Source organism: Lontra canadensis, unplaced genomic scaffold, assembly GCF_010015895.1.
Source record: "Lontra canadensis isolate GAN:19392208 unplaced genomic scaffold, GSC_riverotter_1.0 scaffold4, whole genome shotgun sequence".
Classification (NCBI taxonomy): Eukaryota; Metazoa; Chordata; class Mammalia; order Carnivora; family Mustelidae; genus Lontra; species Lontra canadensis.
Window position 1 is genome coordinate 37679890 of NW_022630998.1, and position 14066 is coordinate 37693955.

Below are 14066 nucleotides of genomic sequence, written 5' to 3' on the forward strand. Positions count from 1 at the left end.
GCACTGGGCAATCTATGAAGGAGGGAGTAGCCACTGCATGACCCTTTCTTGGTGAAATTCTTGGTTGGTCCCTCTTGTCCTGTGCTGGGCTTTTTTTCTAATGCCCCTCTGACACTGAATTAAACTTTAATTCTATCGGGGGAGGAAGCTCTGGGTTGGGTTGTACAGCACTGCTGTAGCACCAGTGAGACCGTCTGGGAGTTAATTATGCTGTAACTCTTGCTGGTTGGAGCTCATTAATTCCCCACCTCCTCAGCTCCTTCCCTTTAAAGCTGTTTAGTTATTTGCAGCTGAAGCTGCTCATCGCTGGAAAGAGTCCCTTAGGACCCAACTGTGCATCAAACAATAACCGAAGCTCTTTCTGCCCTGCTGTAAATGCTTCTCGCCTTTCCTGGAGATGTTTATTTGGATGAGAAAAGCTGGGATTTGCATGCAGTCAGGTCAGGGCCCTCTGTCCAGTGGAACCCAGGCCAGGCCAGGGCAATGCATTGAGTTACTGGAGGAGAACAGCTAGTCTACCTCCTGCCTGCCATTAACAGAGATGAACACAAATCTACATCGAACTTGGTTCATTTTTTAAAGGCCATGCTTGCAGCCCATTCATAGTTAGGGCAAGTGAGAACAAGAATTTTGGTGGCAAGTATGCAATCCATCATAGTAATTAAATGGGTTTAAGTACAGCACAAATTGAGAATGGCACAAAGAGGTCCATTTTGGGGATGCCTGGGTGGCTCAGTTGGTTAAGCGGCTGCCTTCAGCTCAGGTCATGATCCCAGCGTCCTGGGATCAAGTCCCACATCGGGCTCCTTGCTTGGCAGGGAGCCTGCTTCTCCCTCTGCCTCTGCCTGCCACTCTGTCTGCCTGTGCTCGCTTTCGCTTCTCTCTCTATGACAAATAAATAAAATCTTAAAAAAAAAAAAAAGAGGTCCATTTTGACATCCCAACTTAAAAAAATGAACAAAGGCAAGGAAAGTTCCTGTCCCCTGCTTCCTGCTGACCCTCTCTCCGTCTATCTCTGCTTCCAGCACCTCTCTCCATCTCTTGTTTTCCTCTGGGTTCTGGATCTCTTGGATTTTCACTCTCCCTATATCCCTGTCTCTCTTTTTCCAGCAGATTACTCTCTCTTTTTACAAAATCCTTCTTCCTCAATATAACATTACAACATCTAATAACTTAAGTAAAATCTTCCAGAAATGAAAACCAAACCAAACCAAACCTCACCCCACTGCCCCTGCTCTCAGCACCCTGCCCCTTATTTTAGGCATTCTGCCAACTCTAGCCAGAGTAATGCACTTACTCTGTGGTTAGATTTTTCATCAAGATTTCAGAGAAGTCCTCGTACTGACTCACACCACCCCTGCTCCCTCCTTTGGTTTAGGCTCTTAGGTCCATGGGAAAAATTTCGAGCCACTCAGCTAATTAAAGCAGCCCCTGCCTCACCCAACCTGAGCTTCCCTGTCAAGTGCTGATCTCTGGGGGTTGCAAAACAAGTGGCCGAAAGCACATCTCCAGCTCTGAGCATATCATTTCCACCTGTACTCTGGAATGTATCACAGACCCTAGAACCGATGTGCTGGAGTGCCAGCCATATTAGACTCATTTCACATAGCCTCACAGAGCAGCTGCCTGTGGATAGCCATGGCTGCTGTTGAGTACCCAGAGTGGCGGGGCACAATTGTTTAGGATGGGAAATGAAGAAGGGGACCATATCCAGTAACAGTCACAGTGGGGACTGAAGAAGGCAGGGTGTAATTACCTTTGCAGCACCTCTCTGCCTCCCCAACATCAAGGGAGTTTATGAATTCCTCCTGATTTAAAAAATTAAAAAAAAAACCATATATGGTCCTAATGCCAGGCAAAGGTGGATTATAGAAACAGTTTTAAAATTTGCCTCTAGAGAGGGGATGACACCAGGAAGGAGAATATAGCCACTACAAACCACATTTCTGAAGGTTCTGCTCTAGGCAGATAAGACAAAGCCTGAATTTAACATTAAAAAAAAAATACTGAAGCAACTAATTTTCTGTAAACATATATTTTATGTGAGAGTAGTCATGGCATATCGGAGGAAGGCTATTTTTGTCGCCCTTCTCCTAAAGCAGCATGTTTTACATAGATGCAGGGGGCTTCCCCACTAATAAATGACTGCATGACAGGCCCTTCTGTCCATTAAAATGGACTCTTTCATCAGGAAGATGATGTCTGCATTTTTTATGATATTTCTTAACCAGGAATTTCTGTACTCATTTTTTCCTTTTACCTCTTTAAAAAATTATTAAATATAGCACACTTATAGAAAAGTGCATAAAATATTAATGTACAGCCTAACAAAGAATGAAGATGAAGTCACCTTGATCTATTTCAAGGAACGGCACATTGTCACAACCCAGAAGCCCTCGTGTTACTTTCCCTCCAACCCTCTCATCTCTCCATGGAGGCTTCTCTTCTGGCTTTTAGAGTGACCACAGCTGTCCTTTTCTTTACAGTGTGAACACCTATGTATCCTTAAATAGTATAGCTTAGTTTTGTCTGCTCTGAATTTTATAAAGAAAATCACAGAGTGTATATTATTTTGTGTCTTGGCTTCTTTCACTCTACATTGTTTATAAGCTTCATTCATGTTGATACACTTCTAGTTTATTTGTTTCCCCTGTCATGTAGTGTCCCCCTGTATGAATATACCACAGTTTACCCACTCCCACTGGCCATTTTCTGCTACAAACATTTCTGTTTGTCTCCTGGTGTACATGTTTCTCTAGGGGTTTTATCTAGTCTTGATGATATTTAATCTGGAAGTCTTGAAAAGATCAGGAAGAGTTTATAAGTCCCTATAAGAAAAAAGACATGCCAGGCACAGGGAATAGAGGGATGCAACCATGTGGTATGTTGGGAGAACCATGGTCCTGTATATCAGAGTGTGACGCTCGAGCAATTCTAAAGAGAGTTCCTGATAGGAACAGGACTGTAAGTGTTACAGTGCACATTTATAATATAGGGTAAGAGACACATTTTGAATCATTACCTTCACCGTGCTGGATGTGCAGGCTAATTAGAGTGGGACTATGTAGTTGGACCAAGTTATTGTGGGGCTGAGATCAATTCTGGGCAGCCTTATATACTAGGGATCATCACATGTTAAATGGCAAAATGACATTCATCTTATAGCCCCATCTGAGCTGCTAAGTAGGTGCCCAGGGTACTGTGTTTTGAGGAATCCGAGGCTATGTCTTGTATCAGCCAGAAAGCCTTGACTGATAGCGTGGGGCTCATGTGTCATGGAGTTGCTGACTTGTATCCAAATGCCTCTCTCTGCAGTAGATGGGGCCACTCTGGGAGAGCCCTCCACAACCCAGCTCATGCCGGTCTATGTATTGTTTACATTATTACACGTACAGTGCTGCTCTAATCACCACAGTTGCCACTGTCAACGGCATCAGCCATCTGTGTGCCTGGGAAGAACAGCTACTGGGGCAAACAAAATTTACCCCCTGTTGGCTTTCAAATAATAGCACCAGGAGGTACTGAATGTCAAGGTCTTATCTGAGGAATGATAAAACAAGGAGCTTGGAGCTTCGTGTGCTATCATTAGAGCAACCACATTTGTTATAGAAAAACGAACAACAATTTATGTTTTGAGTCTCTCTTTCTCTCTTAAACCACAACATTCTGTCCCACGAGCTGAAATGGTCCAGTATCTATAGAAGGCTGGTTTGATTCATGACTCTAACCATGTCAGTTCTGTGGTATTAAAAATAAGCCCTTGGAATTAGAGCAAGGCTTTGCTTCAGGTAACCTGGTTATGGAACATGTGCGCATCAGAGTCAGTGACCAGGAAGAAACAGGTCTATGTGCTAAATTCATATTATCAATGGGTTAATGGTGCACCTGTGGAAGACAAAGATGAGTTTCCTCATGAAATAGCCATGTTCTGAGTGTTGCCGTAGCAGTGGGAGCCAGATAGGCGGGCAGACTACAGTCCTAGGAGATGAGGCACAGTAAACCTAAGGGACCTCTGACTTAATATACAGAGACAAGAAACTAGACACTTCCAATGCCATACAAGTACATCTAAGGGTAGCTCCTGTTTGCCTGTGGTAGAAAAAATGACCACAAAACATTTCACACTGACATGGAGGCCGAAAATCGCAGTAGAAACCATTCTTTGTTGTGTGAACTGGATAGGTTCTTTACCATTAGTGAATTTCAGGCTGCTCCTCTGTAAAATGAGAAAACTACTTCACAGTGTTGTTAAGTGGATCTAATCAAATGAGACTGTGTATATAAAAGTCATGTGTAAATTATATAGCACTGTACAATATCAGGTATTAGTAATAGTAGTAGTGCCTCATAAGGATATTTCAAGGTTCAAAAGAGATCATGTATTTGAAATCGTGTGGAAAACTCTGGAAGGGTACAAATGTAGAGTGGTAGTTGAACTAATAGCATCAAGGCTTTTAGTTATGGGTGGCTAGAGATGCTGTGAGACATATGTGAAAGAGGGTATAAGAGCACTGTGGAAATAAAAAGTTCAGAGCATTTTTTAAAATGGGAGATGAGCCCTGGAATTTTCCAGAACAGAAGCATCAATGTCAATGGAACTGTGAGCAGGTTAGAAGTCATCGTTCAGCCAAGTCCTGAACGTTTTGTATTTAATAGGCATTTTTGGTTATAAGAAAAGGAGATTGACTCAGGTTATAAGAAAGAAATGGAGATCCATTGATGGATACATGTAGACAGAGATCTTTACCACACCTCATGGGAAATTGAAAACAGCCAAGTCCCATGGAGAATGGAATGCATAGCAGGAACTGGGAGGTTATGTAGGATGAAAAGCAACTGTAGGAACTGGATTATCTTGTTGCCCTAGAGCGACAGGAGTTTCTAATTTTCTCCTGTTCATGTCCCTACACAACCAAGAAACTCATCTTTTCCTCAGTATGTCACTTGGTTTCTGCTTTCTAGTACTACATCCAGACTTACCTCAGCTCCTGCCTGCCCACGGTTTGTCTTGCCTGTGGCTTCTACTGTTCTACGTTCCTGCTGATTGTTTCTTAGCTTCTGTTTCCTTCCCACCTTCCAACTCACGAATCTCTCTCTCTCTCTAGTTCACATTTAGACTCTTCAGGAGAGAGAATCTGAGACGGTCCATTTATCCCATTGTCTGCTGGATGTGGTTTTTTTGTCAGGCCAACTCAGACTGACTGCTCTTAGGTCAGGCTTCTATACCTGGACCAACTAGTTACCTGTGGTCCAGGAGGTAGGTCACATGGTATGAATATACCAATGTATGTCTCAAGAACCCCTTAGCTTGGGGCTGTCAGTTGGGACCCTCTTGGCAGGGCATGAGGCACGAGTCTGTTGGTGGGCACATCTTCTAGAGCTTCAGGATGTATGTGAGGGTGCTTGGAGCTCTGTGGTTTACTTCCCATTACTAAGTCAGTAGAAACCCTGTAAGGAACTTTCTTTTAGGACAAACAAATTAAACATACCCATCCCCCATACAAAAATATGATGATGATGGTAGAGAAGATGAAGGAGGAGGAGGAGGAAAGAGAAAGGAAGAAAAGTGTGAGGATTTTGAGATATCTTGTGTGAAAGCCTTTCTCTGAAAGCCACTCTGAAAAGAGACAGGAAATGTATGTTCTCGAGTGCCAGGAATAGTGTACTTGGCCCAAATTGAGAATTATTTCAGATTCTGGTTATTTTACCTAAAGCAGAAGCAAAGAAGCTTCTTCAACATCCTTAAGAATCCCAGAATTTTGGAACAGAAAGAAAGCTTGAGGTAACCCCCCTCTTCGTTTTGCATGGTCTAACCCCTTCACCATAGAGAAACAGAAATGTGGGTCACTAGGGAGAGAGTGCCTTTGCTCTGTGACTGCAGAACAAAGGAATGATTTCAGCTAAGGGATTCTCTGCCCTCGAACTGCTAACTCTAGTCAGATGGATTCCACTGGGGCCCTTGTGGAGATGAAAACTTGATTGGCTTGAAAACTTAACCCCTGCCATTTGGGGTAGCTAGCTGGCCTGGAATCGTTGTCAATATTGCTTTTATAAAACAGAAATCTGCTTTTTCTGTAAGAGGGTGGTGTATTTTCTAAAATTTGTCTTCAGCCCTTGGGTGTTTCCATGCCATTTCTGTATGTCCCATTCTCACCTCCAATTGACTCAGCCTCAAAGTTGTTCCCAAATATCTAGAAGAAGGAGCCATCTTGGTCTCTGGTCAGCCTATTAAGGCTGTGGCCACTAAGAGCAAAAACAAACCAAATACCACTAGCCAAATGCCCCGGCAGCTAAACCAAACTCTCAAACTTAATCACACAAACAATGGCCATCCTGGGTGAGCCTTTTTATAAATTTTGTGTCCTGCCAACAAAAAACACAAACAATATTGCCACTGGATTTTTAAAAAATTTCACATATTATGGTGATAGCCAAGATTCTCATTATTCTTAAGTGATAAAATAACTAAAATATGCATTAGGTATCTGTTGTTTTAACTGTATGGCCTTGGGCAAGTTACTTAGTCTTTGTACTTTACTTTGTTTCTTGTCTGAACACTGGATTATTAATTATCCTAGCCCCGTGCATGGCTTATGGCAAGTGTTTAATAAACACCACCTATTAATATTACATACCATTTTATTTAGTCATCTTAAGAACTTTATGAAGAATGAAGCTTCTGTGAAGCGAAGTAATTCACTTAATTTCTAGAAGGTACTAAGGGAGAGAGAGGAATAGGAAACAAATTTTCTGACTTCAGTTAGGTGGCCTTTTTGCTCATCAGAACTACTACCCACAAACCCTATAGTTGGGAGAATGTTCTGAGGAAGGTCCCAGAGCTGGAAAATATCTTCCTGCTTTTCTCTTCTTCCCAAAGAGGGCTGAGCAGGGGGAACCTGGATCTGAGTCTCCGCACCCAGGATTCAGGGACCCCACCGCAGTCCCTATCTCGAGGTTCCTTTCCTACTGGGCATCTTGAGAACTTCCTGAATGTTCACCACCCCTCTTCCCTGAAAGGTGGAAGGATCCTCGACTCTGGAGGTGTTTGAGGAGAACTGTGTCCCTCCTCCACCTCTGCCTATGGTTGGGCCTGTCTGCCCTTCCTTAAGAGACCTCAAGCACTTCTTGAGAGACCTCAAGAAGCTAGGCTCCTTGCCTCGGAAAATCAAAATCAAAAAGGGCCTGTCTGCCCTTCCTTAAGAGACCTCAAGCACTTCTTGAGAGACCTCAAGAAGCTAGGCTCCTTGCCTCGGAAAATCAAAATAAGGCTCACCAAGTTTCACTTTCTTCTTAGGGTAGCTACTGTGCATGGAGTTACTCAATAAGATTTATCAAGGGCACCACATAAAACATGGAAGATTTTTCTTAGGTGATGAAAAAGGTGGCCCTTCCTGGGGAAAGGCCACCCTGTTGGCCACCCCTTCCAAAATAGCCCTGTGGACTAAAGTTCTGGGAAGTCCGAGGAATGGCATGGGCATGATTTTATTGGCACCTGTAAATAGGCAAATTGGCATCTCTTCATTTTCTTCTTCACGGACAGATGTGGCAGTGGAGCTTGTCCTTAGATGCCTGCCAGAGGCTAATTTGACTGCAGTTGGTATCGTGGAAGAGATCAGTGAAAACTGAAGTGAAAGAAAAACTAGGATTCAGAGAAACCAGGCAGAGTCTGGAACAGGACTTGTGTGTAGGTCATCTGGAAAGCATGTACCCTTAGGAACTATGCATCATAAAAGCCCTGAGAAGAGAACAGAGGTGGGATGAGGTAGAGAAATGTCCGTGGGCCCAGAAACCCATTCAAACGCACACACAGCCGCATGTGAACACCTGAAACAAATGTGGCTCTTAAGACTTAGCCCCTAGCTTATTACGTAATCACTGACTTTGTTGGCTTGCTTGTGTGACTCAGGAAAAGATTTAGACTACTTCCACTCCTTCCATAGACCACTGCTAAATGACCAGATGAGAACAAGTCCACGGCCTGACCTAACTGCCAGCAGCCCATGAATGCTCCAGATGGTGCAGAACTCACAGCAAAGGAATTCATATTCTTCTTGTTCCGCCCCCCCGCCCACCATGAAGAAACAAAGGCCTCCACTTTTGACCCTGGCATTCCCTCGCTGCTGTCTTCTCTTCCATGACACCTAGGTTTGATTTTCTTTATCTTAGGTATTCCAGTGAATATTTGCTGAATTTTAATTTAGATTGAATGCAATTCAGAAGACTGAGGCTTTCCAAATTTCAAACCTCCTGAGAAAGGTGTGTGTGTGTGTGTGTGTGTGTGTGTGTGTAAGAAAGAAAATTTCTCTGCTTGTCTCCTCACCGAAAGGCCTTCTGGGATCTCTGAGCTCAACCCAAGGAAGAAAGCAGATTGGTTACCTCCGTCTGGTGGGTTTTATCAAAATGTGATAAAACAAAGTAATGAAAAATGGTGGGCTGAATTCATTATCATTCAGCGAGGGGCTCTGCAGCTAACGGCTGTAACTCACTCGCCTCATGACAGTTTTTATTGCTCTGTTTCAGTGCAGTTTTGCAGAGTGAGGGGAATTGCCCTATACAACAGATGTGGGGGACCTTTTTCTTTTTCCCTGTCCTGTGGATGGGCCCTGAGGCTCAGCGCAGTGACTCACTGCTGTGGTATTATATGCCTCCAGATTAAATGTGTGCTGTGGAAAGTGTGGGGCAGGATTTATCAGTGAGAGTTCTTCCTTTGAAGTATCAGGGCAGGCTACTTGGCTGATGGTTTCTGGAACCTGGCCAAGCCCCAATATGCTGTGAAAATAGCCGTCTTAGGTTTTCTTGGCACACGAGCACATTTGCCCTTGATTCTCAGACCTCCACTGCTTTCTGATGTCTTTGAGGCAAGTGTTCTTTGGAATTAGGGCCCGGGGCCAGATTGTAACCCTGCCTGTTTGTGCCCCTTCAAATGCCCCCCTCTGAACATGGTTTTGATGGCTCCAGATACCGGTTGTAACACCAACTTGAATAAGGATATCCTTGAGTTCCCAAGTACGGGCTGGCCTTCTGAGTTGCTTTCAGGCATTTGTGTATAAATTTCTCCCTAACTCGCATTTCCTGCTGCCCTGCCCCCACTAATAAAATGTGGATGCTTAAGGGGTTTTACTGCAACAGTGCTTTCCACTACAATGTGTCTTTGCATTTCCAGCTTGAAACTAATGCAATATGCATGTGGAGAAAAACCTCAGTACCATTACAACTCTACCAGTAAATTAAGAAAAAAAAAAAAATCCACCATTCTCTAGTGAAAAATCCATCATCTATCTGCCTGCCATCTTTCTCCTCCTACCTCTACTCATCATCATACTGTTATTAATTTTGAGAACAAAGGACATAGAAAGCTAATTATGTGAGATTCCCAGACACCCTTCCAGAGGTGAATACATTGGCCACATTTCTCATCACCCAGCTATGTGTAACAAATAGCTTCCTTGTAAATGCAGATTTCCCAATAGACTCCCCATTTCAGGTTTCCCTCTAGCCTGAGAACCAGACTCTGTCCTTCCTGATTTAAATCTTGCCAGCCTGTGTTTGAGAAGCCATGGATAACCTTGCTGAGCATCTTTCTGCCTCTACTTGCTGAGAGGGCAGACTCTTTAATAAGGGCAACCTGATAAGACGGGACTTGGATCTGAGAGAGGGCTCAGAAAGCTGTTGTGTCCATGTCCATTTACCTCCTGGTTGAAGATATAATTGAATGTATTTGCCAGCTGGGTTCTGTTGTGAGTTGACTTGTCCCCAGCCTCCAAATTCCTATGTTCAAGTCCTAACTCCATCACCTTGGAATATCACCTTATTTGGAGATGGACACTTTGCAGAAATAATCAAATTAAAATGGGATCTTTAGGGCATGCCCACATCCAGTATGACTGGTATCTTATAAAGAAGGGAAATTCAGGGACACTCACACACAGGGAGAATGAAATATGAATGTAAAATAGTCTCATACAAGCCAAGGAGAGAGGTCTGGAACAGATCCTTTCCTATAGCCCCCAGAAGGGACTGACCCTGCTGACACCTTGACCTTGGACTTCTGGTTTCCAGAACTGTGAGATAATACATTTCTGTTTTCTAAGCCATTTAGTCTGTGGTACTTAGTTACAGCAGCCCTAGCAAACTAATATAGGTCTCTTGGACAGCAGACTCTGAGGAAGGGGTTGGCATGAAGGAAGTTTGTAAGGGAGTACTTTTGGGATAAATTCCTATAGAAGAGAAGAGAAAGAAGCAGACTGGGAAGAGGGAGATATCAAGCTGTGCTGAGATGTAGTCCCACTGAAGGCCTCAGCTGACTCCTTGGGAAATTCTGGAACTGAGATGGCCCTTCGAGTTAGAATGTGGGTCTGGGCCTTTGTCCCCTCCTGTCAATCTGTCTTTGGGTGTGGGCTGCCTCTGGAAGGAGGTATGACCTTGGGCAAGGTGATTTTCTTCAGCCAATATAATTCCTGAAGAAGGTTGATAGTAGCGACAGTGTTTTGGGAGCAGACCAAGTTGTTGGGGGCATGAGTCCTTCATTCCTCAGGAAGGATCTGGGTGGCACATCACAGCACCCACCATGAAGGCATGTCATAATAGATTAGTTGGCTGAAGGATGGCTTGTCGTATTTCATGATTTTCAAAATGGAGTTTAGCTTTGTAAGTTGTGGTGCTCTGTTCAGTTCACCTTTCCTCATCTACCTTAGAGATGAAGCAGGCTGTGACCCCCCAGCCTGGAGCTTCTTCTGGGAGAGAGGTGGGCTGTTGGAGGGGTATCACTCAATATCTAGACAGAAAGACAGAAACTGCTCTGGATGCTTTACATGGAGGGGGATGAATAGAGAAAAATTTTACAAAGAAACTAGAAGGGCTGGGGGCAGCACAAAAAGGAGGGAGTTGTTCCGCAGAGATCAGGATGCTGGTTTTGACTGGGGTTGGAGCCTACAGGCCCACACTCTCTGCTGAGCGGCTGTTGCTGCTACAATTGCTGTTGGATCTGTGCTGTTCCCTCTGAACAGGAACCCAGGATGCCACATTTTGATGCTGCTGAGACCAGGGCTGATACTGCCAGAGCTCAGATTCAACTGGAAGCTTCTGGGCCCCATCGTTGCTGGTCCCCTTACTATTGTTGTTAATGGTACTGCCAGCAACAGGCAAAAAAGCCTCTTCTTCCCCATATCTTCTAGTTTCTGCTGTAGCAAGCGGATTGGCTCCCAGTCACCTGATGTAGAGAGGACAGCATGGAAGAACAGGTAGGAGTCTCGGACATCAGATGATAGTCCTCTGTGGGGCCACTCTGAGCGACACTGGTCAATCAATGGTGCTGAGAAGGAGGACCAGTGACTAGGAATGGAGCATCACAGAGAAATGGCCAGGAAGCTCCTTCCCACGTCTGAGGAGGGAACCCATCCACAGAGTAGTGCACAACTTCAGAATTTGATTGATCTCACTACTGTCTATTTCCTGCCTCACATCTCTCTACTCCCCCTGAGGAGAACAGAAGTTTCCCAACCTATCTCATGCCAAGGCCATCTTGGTAAAAAGGAGCTTTGTTTTGAGAGGTTATGTTAATTACGATCTTGTAGAAACCAAGTCTACTAGCTCTCAGCCAATATTCTCTTGACCACACCATGTCACTGCTGCAGCCCTGCCTTCCTTTTCCTTTCTTTCCAGTTCCTAATAGGAATGCTGGGTCACCATGAAGCACAATGTGACATTGACCACAGAAGTGCCTACTTGATCAACAAAACTACCCTGGCCCTTCAGTTAAATACCTAGGAAGGTAAGAATTTCCGGTTATTTGTTTGTTTTTATTGTATTTATTAATAAAATAATAGCATCTACCTTATCATAAGTAAAATTTCTTGTGTTTATTGTCTATTAACTTTTTCAAAGTGATTTTACATCATTCTCTCAGTAGCCTTGTGATACATCCTAAGTTGCCCTTCATTCATCCTTTTGTTTCTTCAGGAAATATTTCCTGGGTGCCAACTATGGGCAAGTGTTTATGTTACAGAAGAAGAATACAAAGAAGAAGAAGAAGGAGGAGAAAAGGAGAGGAAGGAGGATGAGGAAGGGGAAGGAGAAGAAGAAATATCCCTATAAAAGCATTTATCTTTACAAAGAAGGAGTCTGCTTTTACAAATAAAGCAACTAAATTTCAGAAAGAAAACTTGTCAATGATACCAAAATTTTAGATGGACAAACCCAAGCCATTCGGATGAACAACTCCTATCTCATTGAAAACTAAAATGACATGTTCAGTAGCATTCAATTCTAAAGATTCTAGTTAATGTCTCTTATTATCTCAAATGTCATCTGATTATAGATTGATATGTGCTTGGTATAAGGTTACTATGATGCATTTTCATTTGTCCTCATGGAAGGTGACAGAGCAGGCTTGATGTTTTCCACATTGCTTCTCTCTGTAGATACAAAATAAGCAATATATTGTATTCCTTCTGCCTAAGCATGTGGTTGGTATAATTTTTCCACAGACAGCTGAACTCAACAGCCTGTGCGTGGTGGTTCAACAGGAGTACAAAATGGTAGGTGATAAAAGTTGTTAGAAGAGATTCCTGGGACTTCACTAGGCACTGCTACCAGAGCCACCCAGTCAGATTACATGGCAAGCTCAAAGGTACTGCCAACTCTTACAGACCAGATTCTTCTCACCTAGAATTTAACCCACCAATCAGATCCTATATTGCTCCTGAATTTTAGAGGCTTGGTGAGAATTTTATCAAGCCAACACTGCAGTTAGTAACCACCAAGAACATTATTTTAGCCACCTAGCAATTTCTTTCACTCATGAGATATCTTTGAGTATTCCTTCAAATCATACTTCTGATTTCAAATAATAAGCTGAATGCATTCTTCTCTCTTTTGAGCTATCAGTGCGCTCAGCAGAGGCACTGATGTTACCATGGTTTCCTTAGTGATGCAGGTGTTAGGAAGGGGAGAGAGAGTGTGGTTGGAGGAGGCAAAGAATGAGTACAAAAAGGGACCTTGATATTCTTTGTCAGGGTGCCAGCAAGATTTCACTCTGCATGTTGGGAATGAGGGTCCCACTGGTGAAAATCACCCTGGCAACGGAAGCTTTGTTCCCCTTACTTAAAAATTGTGAAGCATATTCTGTGAGGCAGGTATTTTTTGATTTTAACTCCTAGAATAGACAACCAATTTTTCCTGATACATCTGGGATGTTTCCTTAAGACCACAAAGAAGAGAAGGCAGTTTTGTGTTGCCACAGTTGTATATGGGTTTAATTTGAAACTATTAGTTTCATTAGTCTTTATGTTCTAATTATATCTCTACATTTCACCCTGTAACACTTTATTGCTCAAACAATTTGGCTCAGAAAATAATTGCCATGCTCTTGCATAGAGAATATACAAAACAAAGGATTATTGTGCCAGGGCTGAAGGAGTGTTTTTTGATTAATTGTTATCCCCTTTGGTGTTTTCAGTAGGAGCCAGCCCCGAATGTTCAGGAAGGCATCTGAGTGTTTGGGAGCCATCAAGCAAGCCCTGCTAGGGTGTGGGCTTCCCTGGACAGGTTTCTGACTAATTATCCACTTCTATCAGGACTTAAGGACAACATTTATTAAGGTTTTCTTAAGGTGCTAGGAAATCTGTTGTTCCGACAGAATGAGAGAAGATATTTACAAATGACATATCAGATAAAGGGCTAGTATCCAAAATCTGTAAAGAACTTCTCAAACTCAACACCCAAAGAACAAATAATCCAATCACAAAATGGGCAGAAGATATGAACAGACATTTCTGCAAAGAAGACATCCAAATGGCCAACAGACACATGAAAAGTGCTTAACATCACTCGGCATCAGGGAAATACAAATCAAAACCACAATGAGATACCAACTTACACCAGTCAGAATGGCTAAAATTAACAAGTCGGGAAATGACAGTTGTTGGTGAGGATGTGGAGAAAGGGGAACCCTCCTACACTGTTGGTGGGAATGCAAGCTTGTGCAGTCACTCTGGAAAACAGTATGGAGGTTCCTCAAAAAGTTGGAAATAGAGCTACCTTACAACCTAGCAATTGCACTACTGGGT

At 43.2% G+C, this 14066-nt stretch overlaps 1 long non-coding RNA gene across 1 annotated transcript; it reads left to right on the forward strand.

Moving 5' to 3' along the window:
- The first annotated feature begins 8172 nt into the window (after positions 1 to 8172).
- On the forward strand, positions 8173 to 12771 carry LOC116861743. Its single transcript, XR_004381534.1, has 3 exons — positions 8173 to 8256; positions 11662 to 11770; positions 12486 to 12771. It is a non-coding gene; the product is annotated as an uncharacterized LOC116861743 (long non-coding RNA).
- The last annotated feature ends 1295 nt before the right edge of the window (positions 12772 to 14066 follow it).